This window comes from Pleurodeles waltl, chromosome 8, assembly GCF_031143425.1.
Source record: "Pleurodeles waltl isolate 20211129_DDA chromosome 8, aPleWal1.hap1.20221129, whole genome shotgun sequence".
In the NCBI taxonomy this organism is placed as follows: Eukaryota; Metazoa; Chordata; class Amphibia; order Caudata; family Salamandridae; genus Pleurodeles; species Pleurodeles waltl.
Window position 1 is genome coordinate 50754454 of NC_090447.1, and position 23646 is coordinate 50778099.

The window sequence follows — 23646 nt, forward strand, 5'->3', positions numbered from 1 at the left end:
TCTAAAATACTTTAAAGTCATAAAAATTGAGATCAATGGTATTATTAATTTTGTACCGAAGTGGGATGGACAACTCCAGGGTGCAAGTAGCGCGTAGTTTCCCTGTTTGCACATTGGTTCTAGTCTTTGCACGATTCTTGTTAGTTCGTCATAGCTGCCACCTACCACCATTTAGGACATGATTCACAAATGTTTCCCGCCTCTGGTCGCCAATTTAAAGTCACTGTTGGGACAGACCCGATCACCACATTGGCTCACACCAGAAGTTACTCCATGGCTTACTCTTGCCTAATTATCTGTTTTCAGCCAGTTTTCTTGGCGAACACCACACCACCTTCACTGACCCCTTTCCAGACTATTTCCTAGGATCATCGCTTACTCTATTGATCTGGTAAAGAAGCTAACCATATTCAAAACATCAAACCTTTAGCTTGCCTTAGAAGCACTTTCAATAATGTCCTTTCAACCTTCTTTTCCTTGATGAAGTCCACTGAGGGCGAAACACGTGTTGGTGTTGGTTACGTGCTATGTCCTGGCTCTTCAACTGTACCGTGTGCAACAATTTGAAGTTTGTTCAGCTCAACAAATAAACCTTCTACATTTTGTACCTTCTTCATTCACCATGAACACTGTGTGATCATTACTGTTGGACTTTATTGCTAGTTTGTGTGCTCCAACTATTTGTGCATATATGAGGCACGCAGCATATACATGCCCGCTTGCACCAAATGGAAGGATCTACATCCAGGCACTTAGGAATACAAGACACACAAACTACCAATCTGAGGAGGAAGTGAAGCTCCAACTAACCAGTCATCGCTACAACCTGAGGTCCTGAAGCAGAAGATGAGCTTAACCTCAAAGAGATCCTTCTTGGGCAAGGCCCCAAAACCTTGGAACTCTTTCCCAGCATGTAAACACCTTGTAGCCACACTAATGTATTCAAGACAAGCCTAAACAACCATTTCTTAAATACCATCTATCTTCTAATTTCATAGAATCCATGAAACATACATGACTTGTTTGCCAGATAACATGTTAACAAATCTAACTTGCATTAATTGTACTTGTAGCCACCAGCTACCTCTTAATTCTGATTTGGGGTGGATCTGTGTAGCCTCCATGATTTGCCTGTCTGGTATCACATTGGGCTTATAGCTGCAAACATTTTGCATTGGTTTGTGTCACAAAACTGTCGCAAATCAGTGCAGTTTTGTTTTAAGTTTACTTTCTAGGGCGACACTTGTTTTGTGCTGAAACGTTACCTCAAAGTTACGCGTTACTCTGCATCTAGGGGACATTCCATGGGTAGTACATGGGCGTTCCCTTGCAAACACCCATCGTTTTTGACGCATTTTTGACTATTTTGACTATTAACAATAGTAGGCAGAGTTTTGTGGCAGAACATAACACCACTTGAAAGCAGGCATTAAAAATTAGAAATGCTTTTATTTCTTCTTTAGTTTTCGACTTTGCATGTATGCTCCACTGTACAGCACAAGTACAAAGTAGGAAACGTTTTACAGTTTGTCTAGGCATAGTATTTTGTACTGGAAAGGTACCCTTCGGAAAAAAACCTATGCTAGACTCTCACGCACACCTTTGCACTTTAGCTCAAAATGGTGTGTGTAGCGCTCGGCAGCCTGATTGTGCCCAGTGCCAGGGAGGGAGCAGGATAGTGCCTATCTTTGTACATATGCCACTTTCCCGCTCTCTCCCTCTCATGCAAAGCAGTGCAAAAACCTGGGTGTTGTGTTGTGTGAAGGCCTAAGAATCAGACATGTATCATTTGTGACGGTATATTTCCAGCCCTTCTCTCCTGTGTTAAAGTGGCACAGCAAGGGTGCCATTGCTCCAGTGTATCGTAAAACAGTGGCCCTTAAACATGTGTAATGTAACCAAATGATGAATGGATTTGTACAGAAATAAAAACTCTTATATACCTTGAACAAAAATGATGGGGCAGTGGATGTAGGTGAAAAACATGCTTGGTGCTCTCTCAAACGTGATACACACATGACAATGGTGGCCAAAGTGCGTGTCTAAAAAAAGGAGTACTACGGGACATTCGTCTATTTATAATCAATGTGGAAAGGATCCAGGTTCAAAGTCAAAATTTCAATAACAAAGCTAATAATGGGATCATCATTAGGACTCTAGGAAAATAACTGAGCCCGAAATAGTGCTGGAAAAGAAAGAAGAAAAAAAGAAGGGAGAAGAAAAGAAAATAAGAACAAAGTAAAAATAAAAAAATATGTATGTACAAGGGTGATACTTACAAAATTGCAACGTTAATAGCAGAACGGGGGAGGCACAATAATATGGATATATTATGAGTCACATAAGTGGTGTTATCATTATTGGGTGGGGGAAATGAAATCAGCACACCTCTGTGTCAGGGGATACTGCCAATCTGTATGACGTATTGGTGAATATCAATGGACATTAAGCCCCTAATTATGTCATTGGCAGTAAAAACCACCTACTGCTGCGGTGACGGCCGCCAAAAGACCGTCACCGCGGCTACCATCCGTCCACCATACTATGACCACTGCCGGACTTTCTCCACAAGAAGGGCGGAAATCCGGCAGTGATCATAGTGGAGGATGTTGGTAAGGTGGCGCTGCTACAACCAGCACTGCCACACCAGGAGACCACAGCCATCCGTATCATGACCAGTGATACGGCCTGGCGGTGTTCTGCTGGCGGGCACTGCTGGCGATAGCAGAGCCCCTTCCTGTTCCCTGACGGAAGACCAACTGGAAGAAGGTATGTTGGGCTTCTGACAGGGGAGGTGGGGGTGAGGGGTGTTTTGTGTGTGTGTGTGTGTGTGTCGTTGTGTGCATGAACGTGTGAATGTGTGCATGAATGCGTCTGTGTGTAGTGTGAATGCGTGTAAAAATGGTAATGTGAGTGCTTGTCTGCATGTCACTGTGAACGGTGTACGAATGTGTGTGAGCATGACTGGATGTAAGCATGTATGAATGTGTGTATGCCAGTGTGAGTAAGTGGGTGTATGTGGGGTGCATGTCTGTGCGTGTATGGGGAGTGACGGGATCAGAAGTGAGGGTGTGTGGATGGAGTGGGTGGTGTCTGGTGAGTGTTGGGGGAGTTAGTGAGCCGCCTACCAGTGACATGGAAGGAATTCCCTGTCACCGATGGGGCCTACTGCCATGGTTTTTGTGGCGTTGCTAACGCCACAACAACCAAAATGCCACAGCTGGTACTATAGTGGCCGCCAGGCTGGAGATTGACATCTGTGACCAGGCAGCTGCTACCACCATGGCAGTCTGAGTGGAGAAGTGGTGGGTTGGCTGCAGCCAACCTGGCATTCTCATAATGTGACGGTATGTACCGCCAGCCTGTTGGCTGTACTGCCCCCACATTACCACTCACCGCCGGGCTCTTAATGACCCCCTAAGTCTAAGGAAAATAAGTGGATAACTAGTCAAACTATCTTGTGTACACATTTCGGTGAGCAAGCGAGTGGTAATTGAAAAACCTGATGCAAGTAACTTCTCCCAGCAAATATAAAGGAGTCCGTATCACCCACTCTCCACCCATGGAACACTTCCTTGGGGCGGAGCAATGCAAGGCAGCAACTTACACTATCTATCTTGTGTTACTTCAGATTTACCAAGCCACACAGGGCCACTCAAGGTGGCCTTCCGTGGCCTGGTAAATCTCATTCTAGATTTTGCGTCACCTTGTGTGGCACAAGAGCAACACAAAACCTTTAATAAATCTGGCCCTCAACACCTAAGGTCGACAAAAAGGCAGTCAGTGGATCAAGATGGAATGCCCTCAATCGCAATAATGAATTTCACAGTGTTGCAGATGTAATATGAGGTCAAAGGAGGTCAATGGAGTAAATGGTTTGATAAAATAGTTTACTTATTGGCCAATTGGTTCAAGTATTGACCCACACCCGCAAACACTGGGTCTCCCTGGAAGGTTAGTCATGTTTTTGTGTATGTTAGGAAGGGTATACCCAGCTAGGGTGTGTGGATTTCTTACATTTAGAAAAAGGAATTTATTTCTGTTTAGTAACCCCTCTTCCTTGGCTAGAGTCGTTGATCTCATAATCTCATTCTGAATTTCTGGTGTGGGATCTCTATCAAGTTTAGTGTAGTGCTCTGCAATACTAAGTTGGCAAAATATTCCTGACTTGTAAGCCTCCTTGACCTGTAGGACTATGCCACCTTGGCTGAATTGATTTTAAGGGATGTGTCTCCTTTGAGAGTCTGGAGGGCAAGCCGTTCCTCTCTTGCACTACTGAAGGGAGTAAATATAATGTTTTGTTGTAAGGGTTGAATGTTCTTCAAAACCAGTTTTTCAAAAGTTATGATCTCTGCTGGGATACAGCTCATAGGAGCTGGGAATGTGGAGGGTGGACAGAGACTTGTTGTGTCTGCGCACTTAAGGTTTTGTTATCACCAAAGAAGCCCTATGTCTCAATTTTCTGAAACAAATCATGACGTCTGTCTGTAAATCAAGGTAGCTGACCCTTTCTGCTGGGAGAAACGAGAGTCCTTTACTTAACAGGGAGACTGTATCTGATGAGAGAGTGTGGGTGGAGAGACTGAAAATGGGGACTGTTGGTGACCCACTCGCACCGGGGGACGGACCCATCAGTAACGTCTCCAGCCTGTCTGTGCCCCAGAATGCTGCTGTGCCATTTCTAGCCTCTTCCTCTCCTTTTCCCCCTTCTTGGTAGCTGTGATTGACCTTCACCCAGGAAAAGTTCCTGATTCTTCTGGTTCAGGGATCCACTTGTGCCTTCCCCTGGGTCAGAGCTGTCCCCAGAGTCCTTCAACGTCTCTGAGAAGGTTCCAATTTTTTTTTGCAATTAAATCTCCCCACAGGCAGCCGTGCCTTGTACTCTGATAGGTAGGGTTAGTATAGTTGTCCTCTACAAAGCAAGGATATGCCCTTTCAATGTTATAATTTTGTGTATCATTTTTCACCTTGTTGGGTTTTTTCTCTTGTTCTATCCGAGTAAACTCTAGTATCGTTTTCTCTACTATTTCCTAAAACAGTTATTAGCATCAATCATTTGTCAGACTTTGATTTTGGGCTTGATTTAGATTTTGGCAGAGGGAATATTCAGTCACAAACATGACGGATGTCCCATCCGCATTGTTGTGATCTCCATAGGATATCATGGGATCGTAATATGGCAGACGGGATATCCATCACACTTCTGATGGAGTATCCCCCTCCGTCAAGGTCTAAATCAGGCCCTTTGTTATTTAAGGACTTTTATTTCCTCAAGAAGGCTCTTACAGTGTTTGAGTGCCGTATCAATGCTGAGCCCCAGTGTAAGCAATAAAAAAGTCCCTCTTGCCCCACTTTGGCAATACAATAAAGGTGTACTTGGGGTTCAGTTGGCCCTTCACAGCCATGGGCTTCGGTGCCACTATACCTGCTGTATTACTGAAAACTGCGTTCTGGCTGTGCTTCACAATGTGTAATTCTCTGGCCTTAACCTATAGTCTCAAATCTGTAAGAAGCTCCTGCCTCCTCCGATGTGTCATGACTGTCCAGCTTAAAAAATAAAATACAATAATGTTTTAGTCTAACCCTCTACCACTGTTAGCTGGCTTGTGAGTTGAGACCTATTCAATTCAGTTCTTAACTTGTGATCTATGCACCCTAAGGGGGTCCACAAGGCCTACGCGGGGATTTGCGATTGCTTAGAAAATTGAACAATGTCAGCAATTTAATATAGTATATACACATTCAAAAAAGCAAAATGTAAACTTGAACATGTTAAAACGCTTTGTAAATGTTATGGAATTTGAAACTGAAAGCTAAAAATTACAGGCCTGATTTACAAATCCGCAGACAGGTTACTCTACCACAACCGTGAGGGATATCTTGTCCACCGAAATCTAAACCCCATATGCCATTTAGATTTATATAATTGTTGCTGTAGTTTTGTATATTTGTATAATGTTTGAGGTTCAGTTATAGATACTGTTTAGGCAGGGGTCCCTAGGTTCCACTACTGATGACGTGGGGGTATACAGAAGTCAAAATTTAAGAACTACTAATCTAGTATATGTGAAAAATATATTGTAACGCACCAACTATATACTTTGAAAAATTGTATGGTAGGAAACCCCCTTAAATGGACAGGCTCTAGGACATGTGATTATATTGGGTACAGTGAGTTACACAGGTGTAGGAAAGTAGCCTCTTTCTATCTTGGTTACCCACACTTTTGGCCTGTTTGTCAGTGTGTCTGACTGTGTCTACTGGGAACCTGCTAACCAGGACCCCAGTAGTTATGCTCTCTCACTTAAATTTGGTTGTTGGCTACTGTTATCACAGTATTTCACCCACAATTGGCATACTGGTGTTCTCTTATAAGTCCCTTGTATATGGTACCTAGGTACCCAGGGCATTAGGGTTTCAGGGGATCCCTATGGGCTGCAGCATATATTTTGCCACCCGTAGGGAGCCCATGCAATGGCTTCTGCAGGACTGTCATTGTAGCCTGCGTGAAAAGGTGCAAGCACCCTTTCACTGCCATTTTCACTACACCAGGTTACTTATAGGTCACCTCTATAGCAGGCTCTCCAGCCCTGAGGGCAGGGTGCAAAGTACCTGTGTTTGAGGGCACCCCTGCACTAGCAGAGGTGCCCCCACGACCTCCAGGACCATTTCCCACACTTCGCGAGTGTGGGTACGCCATTTTACATGTGTACTGGACATAGGCCACCACCTATGTCCAGCTATATAATGGTGACTCCGAATATAGGCTTGTTTGGTATCACAGATGTTGGAATCATACCCAAAGGCTTTTGCAAGCATTGGTTGTATGATTCCACGCACTCTGGGTGCTCCTTAGAGGACCCCCAGTATTGCCATTTCAGCCTTCTGAGGTTTTCCAGGCAGCCCCAGCTGCTGCCACCTCACAGACAGGTTTCTGCCTTCTTGTTGCTTGAGCAGCTTGAGCCCAGGAAGGCAGAACAAAGCATTTCCTTTGGGAAAGGGGTGTTACACCCTCTCCCTTTGGAAATAGGTATTACATGGGGAGGGGTAGCCCCCCAAGCCACTGGAAAGGCTTTGAAGGGCTCATTTGGTGCCCTCCTTGCATAAACCAGAGTCCCTTGGTTGAGGGACCGTAAGTCCCTGCTCTGGCACAAAACTGGACAAAGGAAAGGGGAGTGACCACTCCCCTGTCCATCACCACAGAGGGGTTGTGCTCGGAGCTCCTCCAGAGGGTCCCTGGGTTTTGCCATCTTAGATTCAAGGTTGGCAGGGTACTCTGGGAGCATATGAGTGTCCAGTGCCAGCAGGTGACGTCAGAGCCCTCCCCTGATAGGTGCATACCTGTGTAGCTGACCAATCCCCCTTTCAGGGCTATTCAGGGTCTCTCCTTTGGGTAGTTCCTCAGATTCAGATTGAAAGACCCCAGCAGGAATCCTCTGCATCGTCCACTTCAACTTCTCACTGAAGAAACTGCTTCTGGACCCTCCAGGAACTCTACAAGCTGCAACAAAGAAGCAAGACACCTTCTGCAACATTGTATCTCCGGCTCTTGTGAGCAACAGCAACTGTTTCCCGGTCGTGCATCCTCTGAGGACAGCCCGTTTTCAGCCTGCATCAGAAGAGCGAAGGAATCTTCCTTGGGGTGAAGGAGTCACTCCCCTGCTTCTGCAGGCACCAACTGCGACGACGACCGGCTGCATGCATCCCCTCTCCTGCAGAGCTGCATGGATCCTGTATCACGGGTCGTGGACTGAAGTGGTCCTGGCTGTCCTCTCTTCCAGCTGTCCCAGTTTGATGGAGGTAAGACCTTGGCTTCCCACACAAGACAGTATCCCTGTGCACCGCTTCATTTGCAGCTGCCAAGGCTTGTTGGCAACCTTCCTACAACTCCTTTGTACATCTTGTAGCTCTGGCCCCCAGCACTCTCTCCTGTGACGCACTGCTCCCTGAGTGGTTTTCCGGTGACATGGGAGCCCTTGTCGTAGTGCTGCATGGGCCTCTTTTGCAACTTCCTTGTCCCTGTGCTCTGGGACTCCTGTGTGCGTTGCTTGATCTTCTGTGGGCTCTCTGAGTTGCTGAGAGCTCTCTCTAACTCCTTCTCCTGGGTAGAGTCCACCTGGTCCCGGGCAGCGCCATTCACCGCTAACCTAGAGCTTTGCGTGTGCCAAGGCTTGTTGGTGGACTCTAATGGCGCAAGCCCAACTGCAATCCTCCATTTAGCATGTGACATCACGTGCACCCTCCAGTAACCTGACTTCATCTTCTTAGGTGCAGTGCTGACTTTTCTTCGTCACCGGTAATTCTCCTTTTGCACCTTCATCCGGGGGCTCCTGGTCTTCCTGGACTCTTCTGTGCTTCTTGGACTTGGTCCTCTTCTTCCATAGATCTTCTTGTCCAGGAATCCACTGTTGGTGTCTTGCAGTCTGTTCTGGGTTTTGCATAATTCTTCGTTTTGTTTCTGTGTGTGTTCTGGGAAAGTTACTGTTTTTTACTCCTGCTTTCCTGTTCACTGGGGTGGGTTCTGATACTTACCTTTGGGCTTTTCTAGTACTCCCAGCGCACCTCTACACACTACACTTAACTAGATGGGAGACCGACATTCGCATTCACCTATTTTAGTATATGTTTGTGCTCCCCCAGGCCCATTTTTATCTATTGCGATTTTCACTAATTGCACTGTTTTCTAACTGTTTTTGCATACCAGTGTATATAATTTGTGTATTACTTACCTCCTAAGGGAGTATAGTCTCTATGGTATTTTTGGTATTTGTGTCACCAAAATAAAGTGCCTTTATTTTTGTAACACTGAGTGTATTCTTTCATGTGTGTGAGTAATAAGTGTGACTACAGTGGTATTGCTGAGCTTTGCATGGCTCCTAGATAAGCCTTGGCTGCTCATCCACAGCTACCTCTAGAGATCCTGGCTTCTAGACACTGACTACACTACACTAATAAGGGATAACTGGACCTAGTATCAGGTGTAAGTACCATAGGTACCCACCACACACCAGGCCAGCCTCCTACAACAGGTATGTGTTCATACATTTTTGAGTGTTTATATAAAACAACCCTAACACTTCCTGGTTATTTGGAAGGGAGTGGTGGTTATCAAAAGGGTGTTTCTTCCCCCTCCCCCCAGATAGCAGGGGAAGGTGTTAGACATGATGGGTGCAACAGAGGAAGGTTACATTTTTGTTTTCTGATTTTATTACAGTATTTTGAGGATCTTTTTGTTGCAGTTGCATGGACACAGCTGACTAGGGAGTTTTTCCAGTTCTGTAAGCAGGTGTGTGTGTATGGCTTTGTGAATGGTGCATTGGGGGTTTAGGGTGGATGCAGGTGGGAAGGGGTGGCCAGCAAAGGTACAAGTGGGTGGCATGATGTGATAAAAGTCTTGCTTACAGGGATAAGATGAGCCTCCGAGTTGAAGGCAGTCTTGAAAGGAAGGAAGGTGGGGTTGGAGAGTTGGTGATACCTCCATCTATGTGGGACAAGGACTTGTACATGTAGTTTTGAAAACAGTAGGAGGATGAATAGTTTAATGTTGCAAGGGAGGCTGATTTAGAACTCAGTTGTTTGGGCTTTTTTGTTGACAGGCTCCCTGAGGAAGAGAAGAGGATCAACGTGAAATCAAAGAGATTTAACATTTGAGGAGAATCAAAGGGAGAAGCTTCCAAGATACAATGGGGTTAGCCAGGATTTAATCTATTGATACATTTTTCCACCATTCCTTAGAATGTCTTCAGTGTTTGTCTGGTTTAATATTAGACAGAGTGAGCATCCTGACAGAATAATTTGCACACGATTTTAGATGTTTAATCAATCAGTCAATCAGGATTTGTAAGGTGCGGTAATCACCCAACAGGGAATCCATGCGCTTGCAGGTCCCAGAGAAAGAAGGTAAAACAAGGGAAAAGCAAGGAGAAAGCATGCAAAAAGCAGGGTAACAAGCAAGGAGAAAGCAGTGAGAACAAGGGAAAAGCGAGAAGGCACTCAAAAACAGGGGGTAGAAGCAAGGTGAAAGCAGTGAAAATGAGAGAAAAATGAGGAGAAGGCACACTAAAAAGTGGGGAAGCAAGGTGAAAGCAATGAAAACGAGGGAAAAGCAAGGAGAAGGCACACACAAAAAACAGAGGAAAAAGCAAGAGAAAGCAGCGAAAAAGAAGAAAAAGCAAGTGGAGGGCACACAAAAACAGGGGGAAAAGCAAGGAGATAGCAGTGAGAACGAGGGGAATAGCAAGGAGAAGGCACTCAAATAACGGGGAAAAGCAAGAAATATACAGTAGCAAGAGTGGTGTAGTGCACAGGGAGAGCTGGGCCTGGAACCTGCTTGAATGTCAGTTGTAGAGACAATTGGAGAAAATAAATTTGTGTGCCATAAAAATAGGGAAGAAGATATCAAGACTCATGGCCAGGAGTGTACCAAAAAGGGTTTCGCGAAAGGTTGAAAATCATGACAGCTGAAACGGGGCTCCATGTGATACCATACAACAACATAGGCAAAGGTGAATTGGAGGACTCAAGGTGCACATATTGTTGGTGCTGGAGAAGAAAGACGTAAATTGTTGGAGGACTGTGCCAGAGATACTGATGCGAATGGAGGGAATGTTAAGTAGGATTCTATGCTCAAGAGTCTAGAAGGCCACCAAGTGGTCTGGGAGGATAAGACAAGGATCCCCTGTATCTGTGTTTTGGGGATTTCATCAAGGACTTGGGGCATTGTAGTCCCAATGCATCATTTTGGGCTGAGGCAAGGTTGCTAAAAGAGTGTGTTCGTCTATGTAGACAGCAGATGTAAAGATGGTCCTTTATTACAGACTTTGCAGATGAAGGGTGTTCGAAATTGGGTTTCTGGTTGGCAGAGGTATTCACCCTGTCCAAGCAGGAACCACAGTCCTAGTCAGGGTGAGTCAGATACGCACCTTAAATGAACTTGTGCTCACCCTCTGGTAGCTTGGTACCAGAGGCAATGTGTAAAGTATTTGTGCAGCATTTAATAAAGTAAAACAGTGAAAATACCGCCCAAAAATAATTCACACCAGGTTAGAAAAACACTTGTTTATTCAATGACCAACACAAGACCAAAACAACAAAAATCCAATAAGTAGAAGTCAAGATATTAATTTTTAAAGAATATCTGCAAATGTAATGCTTAGAAACTTAAAGCGGCAACTGGGGCTATCTGGTTGCGCTAGACCGGGGTAAATCCAAATGTTCAGGTCGACTGCACAGGAGGGAGGGCTGGCAACTGGAACCAACCTTGTCCCACTGAAGGAGTACCTTGTATGGAGGGTTGAGTCGACATCGGATATCTAATGAAAGAAGCAGGAGGGCCAATGCGAAGGCGATGTGTTGGTTCCAATCTGCACAGTCGGGGATGCGTCGTTGTCGAGCCACTGAGTCCTTGATGTGATGTTCTCGGCGAGAAGCATCGAACCATTTACAATGAAAGTGATGCATCTTCGTCGAGCCACGCAACCGCGCTGGGAAGGTGATACGCCATGGCTGATGGTGATGCGCCGATCTGGAGCCACACAGTCAGCCATGTGAAGCCTTCGTTCTCAGAGGCAATGCATCGGTGTCAAGGGATGTGGCGGTTCTGATCAGTGCAGTGACGGCGATGTGTGGATTCCCAAACAACAGAGCTGCAGAACCCACCTCCAAGGGCCCAGGACTGGATTGGCACCACTGGGCAGGGTAGGAATCACAGTTGGAAAAAATGAAGTCAGCAAAACAGGAGGTCAGACGGCAGAAAGTCAGGGGAAACTATGCCAAGGATGCCAGGTCTAACAAAAGGCAAAAGAAACATAAAAGTACATATGTTATGTTACTGTATTATGTGTGTAGCTGTACAAAACTTAAACCTCACTGGGACACTTAACATTGTGAACTTCTGGCTCTTGCATGGCGGTGTGACAGTCAAATCTTGAGTTAATTTATAAAGTCTATTAGATGGGGTTGTTTTAAGAGCACTTTGGGAAGTCTGCTGTTCCAGTCTGCTGGGGTGATGGACTCAGGCCATCTTCCCACTTCCTAGGCTTGGTTGAAGGGATTTATTTGCTGGACGTCTAGCGGAGCTTGATTCTACCCTTTGTGTGTTTCAGGAAGTGTCCTCTGATGACTATGGGGGTCATTCCGACCCCGGCGGGCGGCGGGCGCCGCCCGCCGGGCGGAAACCGCCAAAGGACCGCACTGCAGTCAAATGACCGCGGCGGTCATTCTAACTTTCCCGCTGGGCCGGCGGGCGATCTCCAAAAGATCACCCGCCGGCCCAGCGGGAAAGCCCCTGCAAAGAGGAAGCCGGCTCCGAATGGAGCCGGCGGATTTCCAGGGGTGCGACGGGTGCAGTGGCACCCGTCGCGATTTTCAGTGTCTGCAACGCAGACACTGAAAATCTTTGTGGGGCCCTGTTAGGGGGCCCCTGCACTGCCCATGCCAGAGGCATGGGCAGTGCAGGGGTCCCCAGGGGCCCCACGACACCTGTGGCCTGCGGGAAGGGGGTCGGAATCCCCATGGCGGCGCTGCTTGCATCGCCGCCATGGAGGATTACCTGGGCCAGGGGTAAACTGGCGGGAAACCGCCGGTTCCCCTTTTCTGACCGCGGCTTTACCGCCGCGGTCAGAATGGCCCAGGAAGCACCGCCAGCCTGTTGGCGGTGCTTCCTCTGCCCTCCACCCTGGCGGTTTCAAACCGCCAGGGTCGGAATGAGGGCCTATGTGTTTGATGGTGTTTCAAGCTTGACTGGCAGCAGCGTGTATGATTCCAATGTAAGCTGGGCTCCAAAGCTATGTGCAGAAACTTTCTTTGATTGCATTAGGTTCAGGAGGAAACAGGTAGTCTGGAACAAGACACCCCCCTGATAAGGGAGGCAAGGCAAGGGTTCTCTTCTCCTTTTCAGGGGGCTGTCCACTCCCACCACCCTCATAGAGAGTACCTGATCACTCCTAAGGAAGACAGTCAGGCAGCACGGTGTCAGCTGTGTGCTTCTGCTTTGCACCTGCTCTCAAGACCAGGCAAGGGCTGAAGACCTGCTGCTGGCCCGGTTCAGAGGGATGTGTGGGTGATCCATCGAGTCAAGCTTAGCCACACCAGTCCAGTGCATGTGCTGATGTGATGCTTTTGTCATCAAGTCCAAGACCCAGGTGGACCGTGGCGGGGACGGACAACACAGGTGCTACGCCTCCTCGATCCACAGGTGTCCGGGGCTGCTGCACCTCCCAGTTTTTTTGCTCTAGGCTGTCCATGGGCTCCTGAGAATTTCTCTCCTGACCCCATGCCTCCAGGGACCCTCTCGTTGTGTGGCGTGGAGCAGGACCTACGCATGGGTGGCTCTTGGTGGCAGTCCAGCTTGGCACTATTTATGGTAGTCCTAGTTCTTATTGTGTGTGTGTGGATGTCGGTGTGTGCTGTGTGTGTTTCATTTTTATAGAGTTTGATCTATGTGTGGGTGTTTCATTTGTATTGGGTTTGATCTAGGTGTATGAGAGTGTGTGTCTGTGAGTGTTTCATCTGTATTGGGTTTGATCTATGTGTGTGTTTCGTTTGTATTGTGTTTGGTCTGTGTCTGTGAGTGTGTGTGTGTGTTTCATTTGTATTGGGTTTGATCTATGTGTGTGTTTCGTTTGTATTGTGTTTGATCTGTGTGTGTGTGTTTCATTTGTATTGGGTTTGGTCTGTGTCTGTGAGTGTGTGTGTGTGTTTCATTTGTATTGGGTTTGATCTCTGTCTGGGAGTGTGTGTGTGTGTTTGTTTCATTTGTATTGTGTTTGATCTATGTGTGTGTGTTTGTGTGTGTTTCATTTGTATTGGGTTTGATCTCTGTCTGGGAGTGTGTGTGTGTGTTTGTTTCATTTGTATTGTGTTTGATCTATGTGTGTGTGTGTTTCATTTGTATTGGGTTTGGTCTATGTCTGTGTTTGTGTGTGTGTGTTTCATTTGTATTGGGTTTGATCTCTGTGAGTGTTGTGTGTTTGTTTCATTTGTAATGGTTTTATATGTGTGTTTTCCACTAGTACATCTGATTCTGACAAACATTTGCCACCAGGTTAGAACAGGTGCTCGGTGGGAACAGAAAGAGCTAATCAGAGCAGGTACCCACGTGCTCTCAGAGTTAAACCAGGCCCTTCTGTTATTCCCCATTGCGGGCGGAACAACGCATAACAAGAGGGTGCAATTACTGTCTGCAGTCGTTCAGTGGACACCCACTAATTTCGGCACCCTTGCACTGTGCAATTCATAATGAGGCCCTTGTGTGTGCTGTACATTTGAGTGTTTTGTGTGTCTTTTGTGCAATTATTGTCCTGTATCGTGGCCTCTGCATGCTGTGTTCGTGTGCTGAATGTATGTGTGCCCTATAAGCATGTTTATCAACTGTGCCCTAGTTACATGTGCTGTGGGCATACGTGTGCTTGTATTTGTGTGTGTGCTTGCAGACTGTGTCTTTGTGTCTCCGGATAGTGTGGTGTGCGGTGATTAGTAGTTTTTGCCACGTCCCATGTTTGCCCTTCAAGCCCCTACAGTTCCGCTCTGCCATCTCCCCCCGGAGCCTGACTTCATAAACAAGTCAGACATCTTGTCTCTGATGCTGCAGGGAGGCTGCGGGGGCCCTCAGGAGAGAGCTGCCGGCTCTCAGCCTCATTCACTCCCTGCCCAGCCTGTCAGTCACGGGGGAAGGTCAGAGGCCGCCATTACAGACTAAAGTGCTCCCTCACAGGGACGGTGTCCATCAAAGGGACCTGCGGCCTTCATCTTCCAGCGTTTCCGGGTACCTCAGCAGAAACCGCACATCAGTACACGTCATCATTTTAGAGAAGCCAAGTGGGAGAGTTAAAAAAATAGTCAGGTGAATGTACTTTCTACACTGGTGCAGAGGCAATGTCTATTGGCATGTATCAGCATTTCTTTTTTGTCAGTTTAATAACATAGCACAAACAAAGACACAGTTCTAAACTTTCTTTAGCTATATAAAACTGCCAAAAATACAATGCTGAGGAGTGTCTCATGCTGTAATCCTCCCCTCCAAGAATTAACCTTTGATGTCAGAGGTAATTCTTGGAGCGGGAGATTGGAGCCAGTGTGAAATGCATTAACATTTTATTTTTGACAGTTTTACAAAACGCCAATGGGGTTTCTGCATGCAGGAATCAGGAGGTGGGAGACTGGCCCTGAAATTTGCCTAAATCGGGCGGGTTTGCATGTATGCATCAGTAACTTAAAGGCCTCGCTGGAAGGGCCATTATTGGCACTTAGTGGCTGTTTATAGCTTGATTGCCACTTATGTGACCCCACTGCAGCGATGCCACCTGCCCGCTTCCTTAGGACATGACCAGTATTTTAATGTTCCATTAAATACAAAATTAAAAAACATCACCTAAAGCTGGTATTTTTCCTGCATTAGTACATAATTAGAACAGTAAATATAAGAGGAAAATGCTTTAAGATTCCTGATCAATAATTAAGGTAAACAAAGACAGAAAGGCCATGTTACAAATTAATACCAATGATTTCATATGAAGTTCAATTAGATCAAGTTAAATATCATGTTAAATAGATCAAGTTAATGATCATGTTTCTGCCTCTGCATTATCTTAAAACGTGAACACACATTAGGTATATTTTTCTGAGGTAGGTGGCAACTCTAAGCCCCGTGCAGTTTTCTAATCCTAGTAGTCACCTAGGGCCTCATTTACAAACATTAAGGTACCGCAGCGTCGCAAGACTTTTAGTTGTGCTGTCCGACGCCAACTAGAAAGTGCACAAATGCACTGTATTTACGTGATGCGGTGCATTCCTGTCCTTTCAGCAGGCGCCAGCACATACATTACTGATGAGCGCTAACACAGGCCCCCTTGCACCGTGGTGCAGGGGTGTCTGCGTTGTTGACATGATTGTTTTTGTGCAGTACGGGTACACCTTCCTGCACAAAAACACTCAATGGAGGTGTTATTCTCTTTCTACGTGCGCTGCAGGATGCAGCACACATAGAAAGAGGAAACATCGAGGAGAAATAAAGTTATTTCTCCTTGTTACGCCTCTCAGGTATACGGATTCTCGTAAATCTGGGAATGTGTCAAAACCCAAGGGTGTTGTGTAGGAAAACACACTGCAACGCCTATTGAGCGCCTCCTTCACGCTAAGTAAGACAAAACAGTGCTTTGGGCTGCCTTGCCTTACTCCATATCTATGAGGCCATGCAGAGCCACGCAGGGTGGCTTTGCGGCGCATCATAGATGTGATTGAGAGGCGTGCGTCACTGAAGCGTCATGAATAATGATGCTCCGGCAGCGCAGGCCTCTTGTAAATGAGGCCCCAAGTGTGTATCAGTAGCTAATTGGGTGTGAGCGTGTGTGTGTGGGGAATTGAACAACAGAGATACGGCCAACACACGCTAGTCCCCAATAAGGTCATAGCTGCTAGATAACACTTGATTATCCATTGCTTGCAGAACAACTTGTCAGACTGGATTGGGAAACACCATCATGACATTCTGCCTCTATGGTAAAGATGTGTGGGAGAAGTGATTGGCACTTCTAAAATATTCCCATACAAGGATGTTTGAGAGGCCCCTTACAATGTTATGTGTCAGTTTATTTTCTAGTCATTTTTTTTCATTTCTTCCTGATCAAAATATATGAGCTTGAATTGTCAGATGGAATAAATATGCTCAAAGAGCTTCTTGGGAGATACTGACTTTGGCAATATTCCTGTGTGAGAGCAGGAGTGAGATTTTCTCACTTGTGATATTCTGCCTTATCCTTTTCTTGTTTATATTAATCTGAATGTACCTACTGGGAGATCAAGTAGAACAGTGAGTGTGTGTGTGTCCTTGTTGTGCATGTCTGCATGCAATTTTGTCTACGTTAACAAAATATTTGCCCTTTTGTCCTCTCTGTCTAATCTTGTTGAGGACAAAGATGGAAGGCCTTAGCCAATGTGTTCTAGAAATGTTCTAGCCTGCTTACTTTGGTGTTGAATAAGGTGCTTTCGCCTCCAACTTTCTGATAGCCACTACTCAACAGTGGGGTACCTTTTTAATTGGCAAAAGTGTGGGAATGCTGGCTGGTAGGAATTTTGTGGATGCTTGCCAATTTCAGAACTTTCCCTCAAAGAAACGTAAGGAAAAGGCAGGATTTTAGCAAAAGTTTAAAGTTTGCAGGGCATTCAGATGAGAAAATGTAGTTGTGGTGGGACCACACAACCTACACCACACTGTAAATCTAGTTTTCAGAAATGTACAGGTTTAGTTTGTTTCTGTGGGTGGCGGCTATATGTCTGACTAAATGTCCCTGCAACCCACAACACTAAAATGGATCAATTTTTTTGCAAACAATTGGGCCCGTATTTATACTTTTTTTAGCGCCGCATTTGCGCCGCTTTTTGACGCCTAACGGCGCAAACCTACAAAATACAATGGTATTTTGCAAGTTTGCGCCGTTTTTGCGTCAAAAAACGACGCAAATGCGGCGCTAAAAAAAGTATAAATACGGGCCTTGATGTCTTAAAGTTGAGCTTTGGTGTGTTTCCTGTCAGGGGCAATGGGCCCACCCACACAAGTGGAGTGCTGTTTTAAGAGGAGAATTGTAAGAATGCTTGTTGGTAGAATTTTACAGGATTCCCACAGATTGCAGAATTTATACTTGCTAAATGTGAGGCAAATGGTTGATTTTAGCCAAAGTTTGAGGTTTGCAGAGCCTTGTGATTAAGGAGACACAGTGTGATCAATGCAAGACACACTGACCTGGCTAGCAAATTTCAGAAATGCCTGGGGTTAGTAGCTTTCCTTGGTGGATATCGAAGCCCTAACCCAAGTACTGCTGCTATCCACATTATCAAAATGGGCCAATTTCCATGGCAAAAATGTTAAGTCTCCATGTTGTGTTTAGGGAACTTTCTTGTCGTAATGAAATATTATTTTTAAGTTGAAGCTCAGTTATTGGCTCTTTATATTGCATGTTTGTGTATATACCTGTGACCAGAATGCCCTAAACGTAGTGGTATACCACTTTGGCAAATTTGCCTTTAGGCAAAAAATTACAGAGTAAAATGTTTTCATCTACTTCTACTTATTTTCATTTTTTAATTTCAACAAATGGTATCTTTAGGAAAAACAATTGCTATCTACACAGCTGGCCCTTTGCTGAATTCAGAATTATTTATACATTTCACAAATGTAAAGCATTCTGGTTTCAACCATTAGTTTCACACCTATTTCTACCACAAACTGCAAGTGGGTATTAGAAAAAACAATATAGGAACAAAACACGTACTACTTAAAAACCTACAACTCTGCTTGCTGGTGAAAGCTGGGCATTTGGTGAACTTAACAACTTAACACAGCAAAATCTTTGTTGAGAAAAACACTTTCTTGCACAGCACTTTTCCCCATTTTACAAAAAGAAATGTTGCCATATTTGGCTATTTGCCTTGTTCTCTTCAGGTAAATCCACAAACCTAGGGTATCCTTATAATCCCCAATGTGTGGGGAAAAAGAGACTTACATTTGTCTTTGATGCCTTTGTGGAAAAAAAAGTTATGAAGGCTTAAGCACAAAATGACCCAAACATTAAAAAGGGATTCTGTACTGGGGCAGAAAAAAGTCATAGCAGCTAAGGGGTTAAGGGAATTTAAACAGTGATTTAGGATCAGGCATGCAGATAATAAAAAAACACACTCATGAAATAAAGAATATGTGAATTGCTATTAAAAATAATTACACCTAAGTCTGCTACAAGATTACTGCTGACAAAGCAGACTCACATTACTCCCACCAAGCCTTGGAGTAAGTCTTTCATGATATATGTCCAGTCCCTGGTACTGCAACATACTCTCATAGAAATCAGTGGAGGCAAGGAATTACACTAAGAACACACGGGGAAAAATAGAAAAATAAAAGGAACACATTTTTAATTTCTAAAAGACAATTATTTTCTGAAGGTAAACTTTATTATAATATAATTCTAATACATGGGGGCTTGCAATCCCTGAATGCAGTTTAATTGTAATAAGACCATTACAGTTGAGTTCTGACATCACAATGCCCACTGCGAGAACCAGCAGCCAGGATGAAAGGCAGGTCATGGAGCATACTTACTGCTGCAGTTTAAACAAGGAAACGAGGAATTGGCTTTTCCTTCTTCTGATGTATTTTTCTGAAAAGAAAAGTGATCAGCAGAAAGGAGATATTTATGGCAACTTGCTTAATTTGTGTCTATGCTGTAGGTCATTGCAGGGAAGAAAGAACCTCTACATGCTCCTATGCAATCTGGTCACAGCAGCTTAACCTAATTTATATCAAATTGATTCCAATACCTTTTTTGTAAAAATCACTAACTGTTTTTTTGTGTTTTCAATTTTTCAGTACAGATTCTACGTTTATTCTTCTTGTCTGCAATAAACATGAAGGAGCAAGACATTAAGGGTAATATATGTATGAGTGGTTTGCAACATGCTTGCACCACGCAGTGTAGTACATGCATGACGCAAACCACTCAGTCATATTTTAAAGCCACTTTAAGTGACTTTGAATGGCTTAAAATATGATTAAAGCAAGGCAGCGTAAATCGCTCGGTTGTTTCACTGCTCAAGGGAGGCGTTCCATAGGTTTTGCATGGATGTTCCCACGCAACTTTCATGGTTTTTGACACATTTCCAGATTTACCCAACCTGGTAAACCTGGAATGTGCCAAAAAGATGCACCTCCAAAGGAGAGACGTAAAGAGGAGAAATATTTTTATTTCTCCTAGTTTTTTACTCTTTCTCTGTGTGCTGCATTTTGCAGCACACATAAAAAAAGTAAAAAGTCTCTTGTGATTGTTTTTGTGCAGGAAGGTGTCCCTTTCTGCACAAAAACAACCTGCATGCAATGCAGGCACCCTGGTACTATGGTGCAGGGATGTCTGCGTTGGAACTAGGCTGACAAAAGGGCACCAGGCAGGGGGAAAGTACAGGAATGTGCTGTATTGGATAAATAAAGTGCATTCGTGTGCTTTCCCTGTGAGGCAGGGCAGTGCAGCAAGGGGACTCTCTGCGCTGCCCTGCACGTAAAAACCCATAAATATGGGCCTAAGGATTTAAGCAGTCTGGGGAAGCGTGCTGGTATGTCCTTGTAATATAAGGAATAAAGTCCCCTCTTCCAGACATTATTAGAATATTGCACGTCAACTCGGAATTTCATGACATTATAAAGAAGCACATCCTTCAGACTCATTTTTCTATATGTTCATGAAACAACTTAGTGACCTGTAATATCCTTGTCGTGTATGCAGGGGGTACTTTATCTCATATATAAAGTCCAAATTAACATTTGTTTGGTAAAAGTAATAAATTGAATCTCATATTCTAACTACTCTTCAAACGCACAATGTCAGAACCCCTTTCAGAGGGCCCCAGGGTAAGCAGGGGCTACTGGGTCCAACCGTGGGGGTTGCAACCTTTTACCCCTGATGCCCCGGGGCCTGATCTACTACAGGTCTAGAGCAACTGGGCCACATACCCCTTCGATAATTGACTCTCAATGGCAGCGCGAGTCAAGAAGTCAAAGGCTTCATGGACCATGATATGATATAGAATTGTATTGTCTATATTGATAAAGGAAAGGGGTCTATAGAAGGCATATTATGTTGGTGACTTACCTGGCATTAGTAGGGTGGTTTTGTGTGTCTCACGTAGAACAGGGGGCAATATGCCCTTTTGCCTAGCTTCTTCATACATTTTAAGCATATGCAGTGTCAATATGTAAACATTTGCACTGTAAAAATCTGCCATCAAGCCAAAATTCTGCATCACCCACATCAGCCTAGCAATCCTTTCTATTGCTCCACCTGGCCGCCCGCCATTCCCATATAGATGAGCTATGGCATACTCGCCAGCAGCTTGCCCTTCAATGAAGCAACCTTGTTATATAGGTCAATTTAAGTCTTTATTTTACAGAGAGTTGCCCTGCCGCTGAATGTCCTGGTATTCCGGCTCCCCTCCATGTAAGAGCTTTCAACACTCCAGCCTGTTTAGAAATACTCATCACTCTAATGTGAACCTTAAACGCCTCCCATACCGTGCCGGGGCCGTCCACGGATTACACAATAATGCTGAAATATTCAACTATAGCCTGTCCCATTTCTGACCACAAGGCAGACTTCAGGAGTGCTTCGGACGGGAATCACCACTGCCTAACTCTGGTCGCTTGGCCAGGGACCATGCATTTGACCAATATGGGTGAACGGCGTGACAGTGTATGTGCCAATAACTTAGCGGTTACCAGCCAGGTACATGCATCATTGGACAGTAGCCAGTAGTGAAGCCTTGACGAAGCGCCACGCGCTGATGAATAAACAGTGAAGTCAAACACCTCAGGACTCCTGGCCATCCAATATCCGCAGGACCATGTTGTTGCATTAGGTTTGTGTTCTGGTAGCAGACACACGTGCAGGCCAAGGATTTGCGACAGTGCATGTGTGGGACTACACTGCATTGAAATCTCCCCACCAAAGCACTGTAGTAGAATTTACTGCATATTGCCAACATCTGTATGAAGAAGCCGGGGTCATCCATAGTTGGACCATTCTTATTAACAAACGAGACGTGCCTGTGCCCAGTCTCCCTTGAAGTAAGAGAAATCTCCCCTGATCACCATTAATCATGGCTGCGTACTGAACCGGGACACTCTTATGATCAAAATAGTTAATCCTATGGCTTTGTACCTATAGGATGAAAACACAGACATTGCACAGCTTCTAGCAGCCCCACCTCCCTTTCAGAGGTCGTGTGTTTCCGGCTGGAAACCTATTGGAATTTTGTTCCCAATGGGTCAGAAACTGCGATCTACGTCATTAATATGCTTGAGATGGGTCTGTTTACGACCGACTAGAAATCACTGATGGAACTCAAAAAAGTTTCATAAATTAGGAAGACTGATTTCCTAGTTGTGATTCAGAGAGAATCGCAATTAGGAAATCGGTATTCCCAGTGTTCGTGTCGCTGGACCAGAGTGCCTTTGGAGACGTGCCATGGTGTTTCTGGTTGTCTCGGTGTTATTCACCTCCTTAAATGCTACAAGAGTGTACTTAGCTTCAGGCCTTCCTTAGTAGTCATTTCACAACCTCTGTAGTGTTTCACAGTTTGACCCAGGACACTGCAGTAGGTTCACCATGGAACTTCCTAAAATCCATACATTGTGCTGGGCTGTAAATGAGTATTGATGTACAGACTGTCCTCATGCCTTCCACATCCCCACCCCCACCCACCCTGCCCCTCAAACTGAGCAGTATGTTCCTTTGTAAAATGAACCCAGCAGAAGAAAGAACCCCCCTCCTTTTTATTCTGTGTATTATGCATTAGGGGTGCTTGTTGCCAACTACCTCTTGCTGCCACCCCAGCACGGCCATCTTGTCACATCTCAACACAAAGGGTAGAAAAATTCCTGAGGGGTACAAACCACATATGTTATCCCACAGTCCAGCATCCTACACAGCATAGGTACATTAGGTTATTGTTACCCCAACTGTCCTGCTTCTCCCTAATAGTGTGCCACATGCAGCATCCCACCAGGCTGCCCAAAGCACAGTCTAGTTGACATCACTGGAGCCTGCATCCTGCCTATCACACATACCACCACCACTGTTCCCTCTAAGGACTTTTCCTCAAGGGTGGTATTGCACTGTCCGTGTGCAGGTTGTTCTGGCCTGTGTGTGCAACTGAGACATAACAGGATAGAATATGCTTATTAATCCAAAAGAGTCAATTAAAAAAGAGGGGATGGTCAAACACCCAGGCAAAACAGCACATTATTTGCCCAGATGCATTGTGGTAAATGCAGTGCATGATAACACTCACATTAGTTGTAAGTCTTCAGTATTCAGCATTCTTGGTGCAGTCAGTGCTGTTTATCTCTAGTCACCTTTCAGGATATCTGTCCTTCTTCGGTAGAGCGTAACAATGAATTTGGGGATGTGGCTGTGCTGCTCAAAGTCTTCTCCAGTTTCTGTACCACTCCCAGAACGCACATGCATCCCAATGAGGTTGTCAGCCCAGCAACTCAAAGCAGCCAATTAGAAAGAGGGGGTGGGGTGAGAGAGCGTAGTTTAAACATTACCTATTTTTAGATGTGAAATACTTATATTAACAACGCTGCATTAATAATATTATTTGTTGAAACGTATTTTAAACGTGGAGAATTATCACATGCATAAACTAATGTCGATTGTAAGAAATAATTGCTCATATTATGATTAATTAAATATGTTAACACGTACGATGATTGCATTTATTAGAATCCATAAGCCTTAAGTTAGAGTGAGTCAAAAACTAGCTGTGTAGCTCTCATATTAAAGCATATTTTTCTGTTTCTCCAGTGTGCTGACTTGCAAAAGGCCATGACCCAGCATTTGTTCTTTTATCCGCTTATTGTATCATTGACCGTTATATTCTCATCCGCATGCTAGTTGCTTTAGTATAAAGTTGTACGCTTTGCAACAAAAATATGGACACTTTCAAGGTCACTGGACCACGGAAAAGAGAACTCTTGACCCGAAGAACGTGCCAGAAAATGAAGTAACCCCAGATGTGCCACCTACGAAAAACGTCAATTATGAAGACCAATCAAAATGTTATAATTTATCATAAAATGACAAATGCATTACTTAATGTATAATT

General features: G+C 44.8%; 1 long non-coding RNA gene across 1 annotated transcript in view; it reads left to right on the forward strand.

Annotated features, from left to right (window-relative positions):
• The window catches only part of LOC138249697 (uncharacterized), a 147478-nt gene extending 124055 nt beyond the window's left edge, over positions 1 to 23423 (forward strand). Inside the window, exon 3 of the long non-coding RNA XR_011194836.1 lies at positions 23346 to 23423. This is a non-coding gene — a long non-coding RNA (uncharacterized lncRNA). The remainder of the gene's footprint in view (positions 1 to 23345) is intronic.
• Positions 23424 to 23646: the final 223 nt, after the last annotated feature.